Source organism: Nilaparvata lugens, chromosome 5, assembly GCF_014356525.2.
Source record: "Nilaparvata lugens isolate BPH chromosome 5, ASM1435652v1, whole genome shotgun sequence".
Classification (NCBI taxonomy): Eukaryota; Metazoa; Arthropoda; class Insecta; order Hemiptera; family Delphacidae; genus Nilaparvata; species Nilaparvata lugens.
Window position 1 is genome coordinate 17,460,656 of NC_052508.1, and position 13,703 is coordinate 17,474,358.

The following is a 13,703-nucleotide window of genomic DNA, read 5'->3' on the forward strand; positions in this document are numbered from 1 at the left end:
CTAATAATGATTATTTATTAATCCATTTTTCACAGACCTATGTTTTCGAAATTGTCGGCCTAGCGGCTTCCGAAGAACGGAAAGATGATCATGATTCAAGATCATATTGAGATAATATGCTTCAGCATCTAAAGTTACCAGCTGTAATAAAGACGTCACCCTATGATAAATTGTGTAGGCTACTGGTATTACAACGGTAGTTTGGAGTTGAAGTGTAGTTGATTGGTACCAGCTGTAGATAATGGTTCCTTAGAAGACCTATACAAATAATTATCACTCCCCTATCATTGAGTAAACGGAAAATGTTGGGAAAAAATTATTCACCTGATGGAAGAGAGTTGTTCATATTGCATTCATTAATGGCAGAATAATTTCCATTTTTTTTAAATTTAGCTTAGCTTATATACATCCTAAAATGTAAGATGGAAAGAATATGTAATTCTGTGTGATTCATCGTACATCGCATATTTCCTGGACCATCTATTGACAATCAACAACTATGAAAACATTGAATTCATCTTTGAAACACTGATTTATCCTATCTAATTTTTTTAATTCAACACTTTACTGTTAGATATTACTACCAATTGATTGAGAAGAATATGTTTTGGGAATAATGAATGCTGCATGACTAAGCACATAGGAAGTCCGTATTCAGATGTAAATGAAAATATTGATTGTCAGATAAATTTCATGATTCACCAAATAAAGTAAAGTGTGACATGAGATACATTGACTTTTTGGCGGTACGAAGTTCGCCAGGTAAGCTAGTTGTAAATAAAGCTTTATTATTATAATAGACAACGCTGAAAAAAGACAGGCTCAATCACCAGGAATACTATAAATTCTATGAAGGACCAGTAAGCCAATAATTTTGAGTAGTTCGATCACTTCCATTATGGACACTGGATACATTATGGACACTGGATACATTATGGACAATCAATACGTATGAAATTTATTAGCTACAAAATGAAAAACTTTGATTGAAGTGACCCAGACTACCACAATGTGAATAACCATTTAGATCAAATATAAAAAATTACTCACATCTCTCATCAACTCGTACTTTTTGTTCACAAAATATCTACACAAAAATATAAGTTATATTGAATGAACTCACGGCTAATAGTACTCAAGTTTGTCTTTTTCTGGCCGTGCAACAAATAAATGTAGGTTTATGTTTGACATCTTGTTTTTGTAATCTTGTTGTCTATCAAGAAATTTTTCAATGTTTTTTTTGTTTGCAATAAAATTTAAATTTGAAAAAAGAATTATCAACAAACTCCTAACCAAAGAAAAGCTCTGTACTCAGTTCTAATCGGAATGTATGAGACTCCATATACAGCTGATAGAAGGCCAAGCATAAGCATACAACAATGGAGCAAACACGTGGCAATAAGCTCGCGCTTTCGATCCACAGAAAATTAAATTCGATCAGCTGATTGATAAAATTATTTTAAGCTTTCCAATGATTACAACATATGTTAGAATATCATGAGTCAATTATATCAGTTCCATATGGCTCACCATGGAACCATATTTTATGGAACAGATACCTTTTCAATCATCATAGGAACTAAAACAATGTTGTAATTTGAGGAATAGTTTTGGGAATTGAGAAAATATAGAAGACTGTCCACATGGAACCTTCTGGCTATTCATTTACATCACACATTTGAAACCACTATGTAACATAGAACCTTTTATTTCGCCATTCTTCTACTGTTGATATTTTTTAAATCACTGGAATATCTCCACTCCATGACAATTTCCCTATTAAAAATATTATTAATTATCAATAAGAATTTGAAAATTTCAGTAATCTAAGAATTTAGATTTTTACAATACTTGATTACATCTATACAATCATGACTGCAGTAAGGCAAGCAATCGATTTTTTATAAATGCAATTCTAGTAATCTAGTAATAATTCTAGTATACAGTAAAGGATGATCCATGGATTTGGATAGCAAACTCTATCAACTATTATACCAGCATTCTATTAACAGTGCAAGCAGGCTTTATTGATCAAACATTATTGGTCACTGATTTAAGATTTATAGCTTATTCAAACGTCTATTACCTGGAATAATAAATATTATGAAGGGAACAAACTAAGAAAATAGATAATTGTGTATGAATTGAACATTTTAATATCAGCATTATTATGCAATAATTGAAAAACAAATTAAAAGCTACGGAGCCTCAATCAATCAATAAGTACTCTTCATTATCAGACTAAAAATTAATCTCGATGGATTGCTGAGTTCAAGCGTAGATCATCAACTCGGGTTTAAAAGATAATCTCGGTGGATTGCTGAGATCGGGATCAGGCTAAAATGAGATAATATCAGGAGCAAAAATGATTATTTTGGACTCCAACTTAGACCTGCTAGGAGGCAGGTTTAAGTTCGTATTAAGCTATTAACTTGCTATTCTTTTTATTTTATTAGAAACCAGTGTCAAATTGGGGTTCGTCTTTCAATTCTGAACAATTTCATTACCCACAAAGTCATATTTAAAATGTTTTTCCACTAATGTTTAAAATATTAAAACATAAGAAAGTGAAAATGAAAACACCTTCAAACAAGAAAATTCTATACCTCTCACGAGAAGGGGGTCTGGGGAGCCTCCCCCGGAAAATTTTAGAAAAATACCCTCAATTTGGTGTGATTTCAAGCAATTTATACTTGTAAAACTACATCCTAATAATGAAGTTTCTTTATTAAATAAATCATCATTTAATTTTTCATAGAAAATAATATATCATAGGCCTATGATATTTCAGTTCATATAACAAATAGAATGGAAATATAATTTTATTAGTCATTCAATTGTTTCAAAAAGTTATAATCTTCAAACCTATGATTTTCATGATTTTTACTCAAGTACAAAAAATATATTGGGGGGGGGGGATATATCCATGTTCCCAGATATTACAGGAGATTTGTATATCCTCCTGTCCCCGGTGGAAACTACTCTTTAATCATAACATTACTAGGACATTTTGTGGGTACCATACTAAAAAAAAGGTACTGAAGCATTGGCTGAGGGAACTACGTTTCAATCACATGAAATGATTTACATCCATGATCTATTCATATTCATGCATGAAACTGAATGAACAATTATCAATACATGTTATAATATTGAACTTTCAATTGTTAAAGATGGTAAAAACAAAACTGACTTACTTCAAAAAGATCTTTCTGAAGTATTCGCTATACGCAGTTCCTAGCCCCCCCCCCACAAGGATCAGATAAATAATGAAAATACGGGTCTATCTACACGAATCCTTAAAATCTCTGATTTTAAAAACTTAAAAACTGATTTAATACTTTTTTTAAACAGCAGTAGTATAATTATTCCTCCTACAGTATCAACAATGTAGCAAAATTGCCTTGGAAGTATGGCTACGGGTACGGAGTAATAGAGAATATATTTTTCTCTGTGGTATAGTTGAAGCTTGAAATAGAATAGGTACTATTATTGATCAGGGAGCAATAAGTGAGTTATTGCATATGTTTCAACGTGAGAATTAACAAGTTGCAAGATGTCACAGTGAAAGCAGAAGAAAGGGCGCAATCAGACAATCAATGTATGTACAGAGTTGGTGAAAATTATGGAACCAGCTTAAAGGTTCTTTAGCTTTCTAACTTAAAGTTATTTCCCAATAAGAATATGATTCCCAATGAATGAAATTGTTGAAACTGTTATTGTAAAAGGAAAATTTATCTGTTTCCATGATTTTTTAAGAAATCTGTTTCAGTGTATTCCTACTTTAGGACCTTCTCTGTAAGTCTATATTTCTAATAAATATTTAATGATTTAATAACTAATAATGTATATGTTTGTATTGATACTTCTACCACATTTTTATGAAACTGGGAAAAATGAAGCATTTAATAACATAGAACCACTAGCCACTTGGAGGAAGTGCAGCTGTTCAGACCTAATTATGCTCTATGTTTCAGTATGATCACATAGAACCTTATGGCTCAAATCAGTGGAGGGGTAATGCACATGGGACATAATGAAAATATCAATTTCTATAACTAGAATACAGTTTAACAAATAGAACCTTTTACTGGTGCATTCTCTTTGTTTTTGGGGATCGATCTATGTGCATAACTCAATAAGCCCAAAATTGTCACATAGAACCTTATGGAACTGAGCCGACGATATATGGCTCACCATATATGGCTATACCTTACCATGTTCATAACCTTACTAAATAGGATCCTTTTCCATCCTTTGAAACCCTTAGAGGCAAAATCCGTTCTTAGTGCGCATCTAGCATGTTTGAAGAGTATTTTTGCAAAGTTTCAAGTCTGTAGGACAATTAGTTTGAGCTGTAGTGTGATTTTACATCAAAATTTTCGAAAAATGCCCTCTCCTGGACCCCCCTGTGCTCCTGATCGAAATTTTTCTGCATAGATCTAATTTTTTTTCGTAGCTGAACAAAAAAGTTCCTCATGACTTTGCTGTGCAATGAGCGGTTAAAAAGTACAAAATTTTGGGGGGGCCCCAGCTCCCTCAGGGGGGCAAATTTCTGAAAATCCTTTCTTAGTGGATGTTTTCAGGCTACCATAAACAATCGTGCAGAATTTCAAGTTTTTAGGCTCAGTAGTTTGGGCTGTGGTGTGATTTCAGTCTGTGGGGGCTTAGCCTTTTATAAGTATAGAGAAGAAGAAGAAGAAGAAGAAGAGAAGAAGAAGAAGAAGAAGAAGAAGAAGAAGAAGAAGAAGAAGAAGAAGAAGATAACATTTGATGTTTATTTGTTTGACAAATGTTTATTTGTCAATGTTTAGGTATTTACAGATATCGTTCTTAAGAAGACATCAAATTTCCTATAATGCTGAATAATCACTAGTTCAATTTTCTCTAAAGCCTAGTGCAGCTTCATTAAATTCTAGTACAGAATTTATTTTCTGAAATAACCTCATAGTAGAACGTTTTATGATACAATAATCATGTTTTTTAGACTCCTATAAACTCGCGAAATGAGTTCGGTTATCCTATTTCAAATGAGCTGCTGATTTTTAAAACGTTATAGATCCTTGCTCATAAATAACATTGTCTATCGGCCTATTCAATTATTTTCCAAGACTTATCTCAAGCTTCCAACATAATCCTCCAAGAATCATCACTTTCCAAGACTTATTTCAAGACACGCTTCAAACGAATCTGTACTTGTCTTTTTTCTTTAGGGCTAGTTTTAAATAGAAATAGAAATAGAAATATAAATCTGAGTACCCTTTTTAAATTATTTCGTCACGACATATTTCGGCTACTAATGCCATTTTGAAAAATTTGGTGTGGTACACTCACACAACTTTCCTTGCTCATTGATCTATAAGCCTCATTCTTAAACGAGGGGAATAACATCATGCCGATTGGCGGCTAAATAACTACGATTATACTATTGTTATTGTGTTCAGAGTACATTTTCCTTTGTTTGAATTACGAAATTTCAGGATTTTTTGAAAGTTGTCAAAACAGACAGCTGTTCGAGAAATAAAATATTGACATGTGTTCTTTTGAATAAACTGCTCTACCTACCTACCTCCCGCACGAGAAAGAGGTTACAAAGTAAATTTCTCAGGGATGGGGTGGACCCCCTGTTAGTTTCTCAGGGAGGAGACTCAGTCCAGTTAATAGAGCTGATATATAACTATACAGGGTATGAATTTTTAAAAAATCGGTCAAGTCATTTTCGAGAAAATCGTGATAGAAATTTAACAAAATTCATTCTTCTCAGGAATATTACGGAGCTCCTGCAATTTTCCCAGAAATAGGACTCATGTCAGTTAATAGGGCTTATAAATAGCTATCTATGGTATGAATTTGAAGAAATCGTTGGAGCCGTTTTCGAGAAAACCGTGAAAAACATGGTTTTTTTAGTAATTATCCGCCATTTTTCTCAAGAATATTAGACCTACGGAGCTCCTGCAATTTTCACAGAAATGAGACTCATGTCAGTTGATAGGGCTTTTGAATAGCTATCTATGGTATAAATTTGAAGAGAATCATTAGAGCCGTTTTCGAGAAAACCGTGAAAAACATGGCTTTTTAGTCATTATCCGCCATTTTTCTCAAGAATATTACGGAGCTCCTGGAATTTTCCCAGAAATGAGACTCATGTCAGTTCATAGGGCTTATAAATAGCTATCCATGGTATAAATTCGAAGAAAATCGTTAGAGCCGTTTTTGAGAAAAAAGTGAAAAACATGGTTTTTTAGTAATTATCCGCCATTTTTTTCGCCATCCTGAATTGAATTTTATTGAATTTCTTATTGTCGGATCCTTATGGTATAAGGACCTTAAGTTTAAAATTTCAAGTCAATCGGTTAATTAGGAATGGAGTTATCGTGATCACAGACATACACACATACACACACACACACATACACACATACACACATACATACACATACACACATACACACACACACACACACACACATACACACACACAGACCAACACCCTAAAATCATGTTTTTGGACTCAGGGGACCTTGAAACGTATAGAAAACTTGAAATTAGGGTACCTTAATTTTTTTGGAAAGCAATACTTTCCTTACCTATGGTAATAGGGCAAGGAAAGTAAAAATAGCCCTGCCGTAGCAGATTAAAAAGAGGTAGGCCAAAAACTACCTGGATGACGAATGTCCAGAAGGACATGAAAAATTTGGATCTTTCTACAAACGATGCCTATAATCGGAAGGAATGGCGCCTCAGGATTGGTAAAGCCGACCCCGCATAACGGGAAGTGGCGAGGATGAAGAAGAAGAAGAAGAAGAAGAAGAAGAAGAAGAAGAAGAAGAAGAAGAGAAGAAGAAGAAGAAGAAGAGAAGAAGAAGAAGAAGAAGAAGAAGAAGAGAAGAAGAAGAAGAAGAAGAAGAAGAAGGTAGCCGAAACATGTCGTGACGAAATAATTTAAAAAGGGTACTCAGACTTATATTTCTATTTATATTTAAATCTGTACTTTTATTATACTCCATTGCTAGTTTTTGAATGCCATAAGTCATTTTCTGATCAACAATACAATTACAATACAGTGATTTTGATTCAGAGATGGTGGTTAATCACGTTATTATTGCTTGATTGGTTTGATTCGTTCCACGTAATAGTAATTGACATTTTAATTCATATACACCAATAGATCACACTGATTAAACTATTGATTACGATCCATCAATTTTTTGAACAGTGGTTTCCTTCTCTTATCCAGTGAGTACGTAAAAAACTGCAAACTACTGAACTACTGAATACTGTCAACTTAAATAATCATAAAATCGATATTATCCATGTTTTTTGAAATGTATGAATTCAGGGCTACTTTCTTGTAGTTATGAAATAAAATTATTACCCTTTAAAATTAATAAAACAAGAATACAAATTGTAACGTAACTACTAGTTTCAGTGAACACACCGTTAATTGTTACGTTACAGTTTGTATTCTTGTTTTATTAATTTTTCGCCACACTGCACAGAAAGCAGCTGTTTTCCAGTCCCTACATAGATCTGAAAGACCTTGTTTGCAGACGACTCTTGTCTGACGTAAGAAACAGGTTTTTTTTCTGGTCTAGGCCAGAAAGTGTTCCCTTTCCAGCCGCTTGGAAGTCCGTAGTTAATAAGTCATCCGCTAGATTGGGCGAGTGTCCACTCTCTTCATCAAAGTTGCCATGATTTCAGTTCGAATTTCGAATCAAACTAATTCAGCATTCGCTCCGTAACCATTTTTATTCAATTATTTATTGTTGATTAGCGCATTCCAAATTTTCAAAAATGCTTGTAGATGATGACGCCTGTGATATTCCAAGTGAAATTTTAAAAGAATCTGAAATCCTGACTACAAATCTTCTACCACTAAAATCAAGAGAAAGGAATGATAACAAGTATTCTTTATTTATTTTGTCAGCGATACCTGTAGTGTGGAGAAAAATATTGTTCACACCATGGGCAAAAATGTTTTTCCAGCTCTCAATCTTTTCTAGTCCTTGGCCTATGGCCTCGGACTTGAAAACTTATTTCGAGCCGGAAAAATCTCATTTTCTGCTCTAGGTGCGAAATATACTATCAAATGATATTATTCAGTTCCTTCGTGTTTGGATAGATTCATCTTCTTCTCACTGGTTAAATGTTGACACACTTGGATCTTCAAAATCTAAAATTCAGAGCATAAGATTTAAAGCGCTCAGATTCCATGAATTGAGATTTTAATGTAGATTTTTAGAATAGAACAAAACCATACTTGAATTAGTATCAAACTAGAGATAACTATTATAGTAACTACTTATGGCAATTTATTGACAAGTAACCAACCAAATGAGTGAACCCACATTATGATGTATTTTCTATCGTGACAACGAATAAATAAGTAGGTAAGTTATATTAGAAGTAATATTTGTGAATGATAGGAATCAAGTGGTATGAACATTAAAAGAGAATAATCAAAATCAGTATTTTGTAAAAGATATTCCGGCTTAAATCTTTGTAGTATAGCCCTGCTCAATCACTAGCTAGACGTTGTATCCATTATCACTTTTTGATAGTTGATTAGAGTTCATAAAAAGAGCAACATAGCGTAATCAACAAGAAAAAAAGTAAAATTGGAGCTCAAATTTTACTCTCTGTAAGACCAAAAAAATGGAAAATTTGAGCTCGAATCTTTGAAAGACAGGCCTGATTTCATTGAGTGTGCGATTCGAAATTGAGGGCTCTGGCCCCGAATCAACAAGAGGCCGAACGTGTCATCAATATATTTATTAGTTTTTCGCTGAACGCCGCTTGAATATTTAACACGGCTTTCCCGGTTGATCCCGTTATTTCAACCCAATTTTTGTCTCTTCTTTCCGCCTGATGAATAAGAAACAAAGTGCGGACGGAATAATAAGAAACAAGGAACAGGAAAGACAGCTTTAATACATCCTAAACAAGATATAAGAAATGCTTCCTTTTATAAATCGAATTTGCTTCGCACTTCGCACCTCTCCAGCCGTTTTCTATCTCATTCAATCCCCAAGGTTCGACTTATTTTGTTTACCAGGATTTATATTCCATCTGTTTGCATTCGCACTGTACACCATTCACGCTACTTATTTCCCTCCAGGTCTTGGAAATACGAGGAAACCTTACATTTGCTATTCTACTCTCTTGCTCTTACATATTTCATCCTTACTCCATTAGGACTGATATTTGCCGTGAAGATTTTGTGATACCTTGCGAATTCCTTTCCACCTTTCAAGCTTGTTTTCATGATGTTCATAATATGTTTTAAAGATCAGCCAGTTACTCCTTTCCTGAATAAATGCATACAATCATTATTAGTATTAGCTTGATTGTTCTTGAATGAATGAAAGTTCTACTGAAATACTCCAATCTATTCAATAAGAGACTTAAATCTTAAATGGCTTGATATTCCAAATGAAATATAGTATTGTGATATCAATCCTTTCCAAATGAATATAGTATTGAGATATCAATCCTATACTATTAAACGAGCAATTTCTGTTTATATGTTTATATGCTAAGATGTTTAGATGTTTAGATGTTTAGGTGCTATATGTTTATATAATATCTGTATGTGACCGGAACTCGAAAACGGCTCTAACGATTCTCACTAAGTTTGGAACAAAGCTGGTTTATGATATGAAAACTCGATTGCACGAGGTCTCAACCCTGGGATAATTCGCTGAAGGACAATAAAAGGATAAATACGTCCTTGGAAAAACAGCTGGAAATTTTGTCGTCTGACAATACCGTAGGCGTAGACTAATGGAATTGAGTGAACGAGTGCATGTGTGGGATCATTCAGCTGATCTCACGAGAAGAAAAATTCAGCAAGAAAAATTCATTATCGTTTATTTCTCTTTTTTTTAGAAAACATGTTTACTTTAGAGTGTCCAAAATAATAACTAGATGCTCTTAGTGTAGAATAGTAAATAGTTTATTAACAAATATTGTAGCAAACATAGTATATCATTCTAAATCGAATTCATAGTATATCTATTTGTAATTATTGATGATGTGTTTGTTTTTTGAAGTGTGAATGAATTGTTATTTTGATGAGTGATAGTAGATTAACTTAGATTTTGATTTGGACTGTAGTATAAATTTGAAAAGGGACATTTTTGGACATAAGCCTGTTGTGCCTCCTCTCATAACTGTAAAAATAATTGTACGACTGAAGAAATTCATAAATAAATAGACTATAAACTATGAATTCAATCTTTCGTTACAAATTTTCTATGTTTTTACACTCCAGAGCGAAGCTCGGTCCTCCGATATTATATAATGATATCATTGAGGAATAAGTATAATTTTCAAAAACCAGTTCTTTTTATATTAATTACGGAATATTTGATCTTTAAAGCTAGAGTGCTTCCATTTCTAAAAGAAAACAAAAACCTCACAAATATTTGGAATTACATATAGTTAAGTTACCTACTGTAGAATTATAATAATGGATACGTAGCTCTTTTCTGTATCTACCTACTTACCTAGATTTCAACGGGTGTAATGCTCAATGTCAAAACAGGCGAGAATTATACAGAGCTTACACAAGAACATGATGTAGAGTATTTCTAATAATATAAGGCTCGGTTGCACTGAGGCATGTTGATCCTTAACCATGATCAAAGGCCACGATAACCAATCAGAGTAACCTTCTTCCCAAAGCAACTTCTCGTGCATTTATCATTATTTAAATTTAACAGATTTTTGTGCAACCGGGTCTAAGAAAATGTATTCATCTTTGAATGGATTTAGAAGAAATTGTTTAGTTAGAAATGGAGAACCTGAACTCTGTGTTTATGATTACGTTCATAAATCAAGGACAAATCCATAAAATACCTACTTCAACCCCGATTGAAATACGTAGAAACCATCAAAGCCTTCTGCTCCATGAATCGTTACTTTGTAGGACTCCGAATACATCAATCACAAAACCGACTTGAGAAATTCCCATCTGCGAAGTTATTTAAAAATAATAAGTCATAGTTTGGAACACGACTTCTGCAGCCAGATATTAATCTTAATTTCTCAGGATTCAATTTGCATTTTTGAGCAATGGCCGCCGATGATAGAAATAGAAACATTTTTTGTTTGTTCCGCCCTCAAAACACGTTTCAGACTCGCATAAATTTGAATCAGATTCAGCCGATACTCAATAAATCATAGGAAAGTAATCAATTATATCGCTGAAACAATTACAGGAAGAGGAGACCTTGTGGCAAATTGATTTCCAATATCAACGAAGGACGAAGCGGATAAATGATTCGAGCAATTCTTCAAGAGAAAAAATCCAATTCTTCCAATCTCACAATGAGTGTCTCACATTCACTACTAGGCTACTCAACAGTTAACATTAATTTATATAAAAAAACAAGTATCTTAGATTTGTAACCTGTAAGGAAGAATTATCAGGAGTTTTATTTATTTATTTAATAGAGCTATTGCCCAAAACTTCTTTTATCACCAAATTTTGTCTTGAATGATCCAAATATTATGTAGGTTATATCCACTTTTACACCGAATCATCAATCTGAAACTACAAATCAGAATAAAACAAACAATTTCAAATTTAGATAGAAGTTCTACGGTGGATTGGAACTACTTATGTAATTATTCATTTATGAAGCCAAATCTGTTGAAATCAGAACTATTGGAATAATTATGATGTAGCAGAATCCTCAACATTTATCTTTCAATTTCAAAAATTGGAAGCTGTGCTACAAAAATATTGAAGTGCCAAATCAAAATTGAAATTGAATGCTACTATACTGTAGAATTAATTATACTTAGTTTCATGAGCTTGAAGGGAAAAGTCAAGCAACAGCTTGACATGATTATTTTCTCTTGAAATCATTTACCTCCTCCACCTACCCATTTGATAGAAATAACTTCTATTCAACATGGCGGACTATTATATTCAAAATTACAGTAAAATAGTATTTGAATAGAACTATAGTATTAATAAAAATTAATAAAAACTGAATGAAAAAGACTAAGAAATTGTCAAAAAACCACTGATTTATTGATAATTAGAAACACCGGATTATCTCTGATAATCTCAGTTTATCAGAGATTGATAATGGTGTAATAACCGAAACCGGTCTTTCTAATTATCAATAAATCAGTGGTTTTTTGACAATTTCTTAGTCTTTTTCATTCAATATGAATAATTACCACAATATCAACTTCTCTGTATACAACATCATAAACTATAAGAAAACTATAGAACTTTTTAATGAGAACCAATGGATCAGGTTTCGATCCATAGGTAGAATAGAACTACCTATAATTAGTAGCAGAATCCTCAACATCTATCTCATATTTATCTTCCAATTTCAAAAATTGGAAGCTCTGCTACAAAAATAGATATGGTATTAATACCATATTTCCCAGAAATTCATTCACTTGACGGAAAAGCCATTGAAATTTCCCACTCTCCACAGCATGACCAAAGCTTTCCACTTTTACACAGTAGAAGAGAATACAGTAAACAATAATTCTCTGTTTTCTGTTTACATTACTGAACTGTAAACAAAATATTTCCGAAGAAGCTCTTCATCCTGCGTTACGAACTCAGCAATAAACAGCATGATGGAAATTTCAACTACAACTGAAATAACTGTTTATTTTTCTTGATTGAAACGCTATAAAATTATTTTTCTGATTGCACGTTTTAATAACACTGTATATGCAGTAATGTAATGTTACATTCTATACTCACTGTGTATATAATGTAAATCAATCTGAGAAGACATATTTGTAGTTGCGATCTTGCAATCAACAAATATTTGTTCAATTTTAAATATATAAAAAGTCAGCATCAGTGAAAGTTAAGTTTGGTAAACACTCCAGCGAATTAATAAACTCTCAATGAAAATCAAAAATTGATTTGCACAACGGGCAATCCAGATAGCACTGGAAACACTGAATGTATTTCATTCTGTATTCAATTATAAATATAGAATGTTTCGTAAATTCCCTTCAAACTGCTTTTTAATAAATAAATCACCGTTCATGATTTGATTTGCTTCTAGAAGAAATATGAATCTAATCTATTATTAGCTCTTTTAAAATATAAAATTCAGAAAAACATCCATTACAATAAATCTGTTTCAAGAATATTTTGCAAAATATCTGATGTCGAACTACCTGTTTTTGAAGACTAGAATAGTATTTCATAATGATTATATTATGTATTTCAGTATACAGTCACATAATAATGATTTTATACGAGATCTGTCCAAGTATATAAAGAAAAACGGTTATATTTTATTGATTTTTTCAAAATTAATCATATCAATGACATCACATTGTTATAACAGAATGTTGTGCATCATAGAATATTGCTAGAATCAATATTTGAATATTAATCTACTTATTATAAAATCGTAATATTGTGAAGATAAATGATAGGTTTTGAAGTGTATAAAACCATTTTAGTGATACAATTTTTGATCATCTATGGATTTATTTAAATTTAGTGTTTTGAAGAATTATGGGTATATTTTTCAATAAGATCTGCAGCATAGACAAGTAAATTATATTTCATAGAGGAGCTTCCAAAGATCTTTGAAGTCAAATTTGAGAGATTTCTTACATCAGAACTTACTCTAGTCTCTATCAATGAATATCTACAAGACTTTGAGCAGTATTTATTCTGCATTCTAAGAGATCTGGCAGCT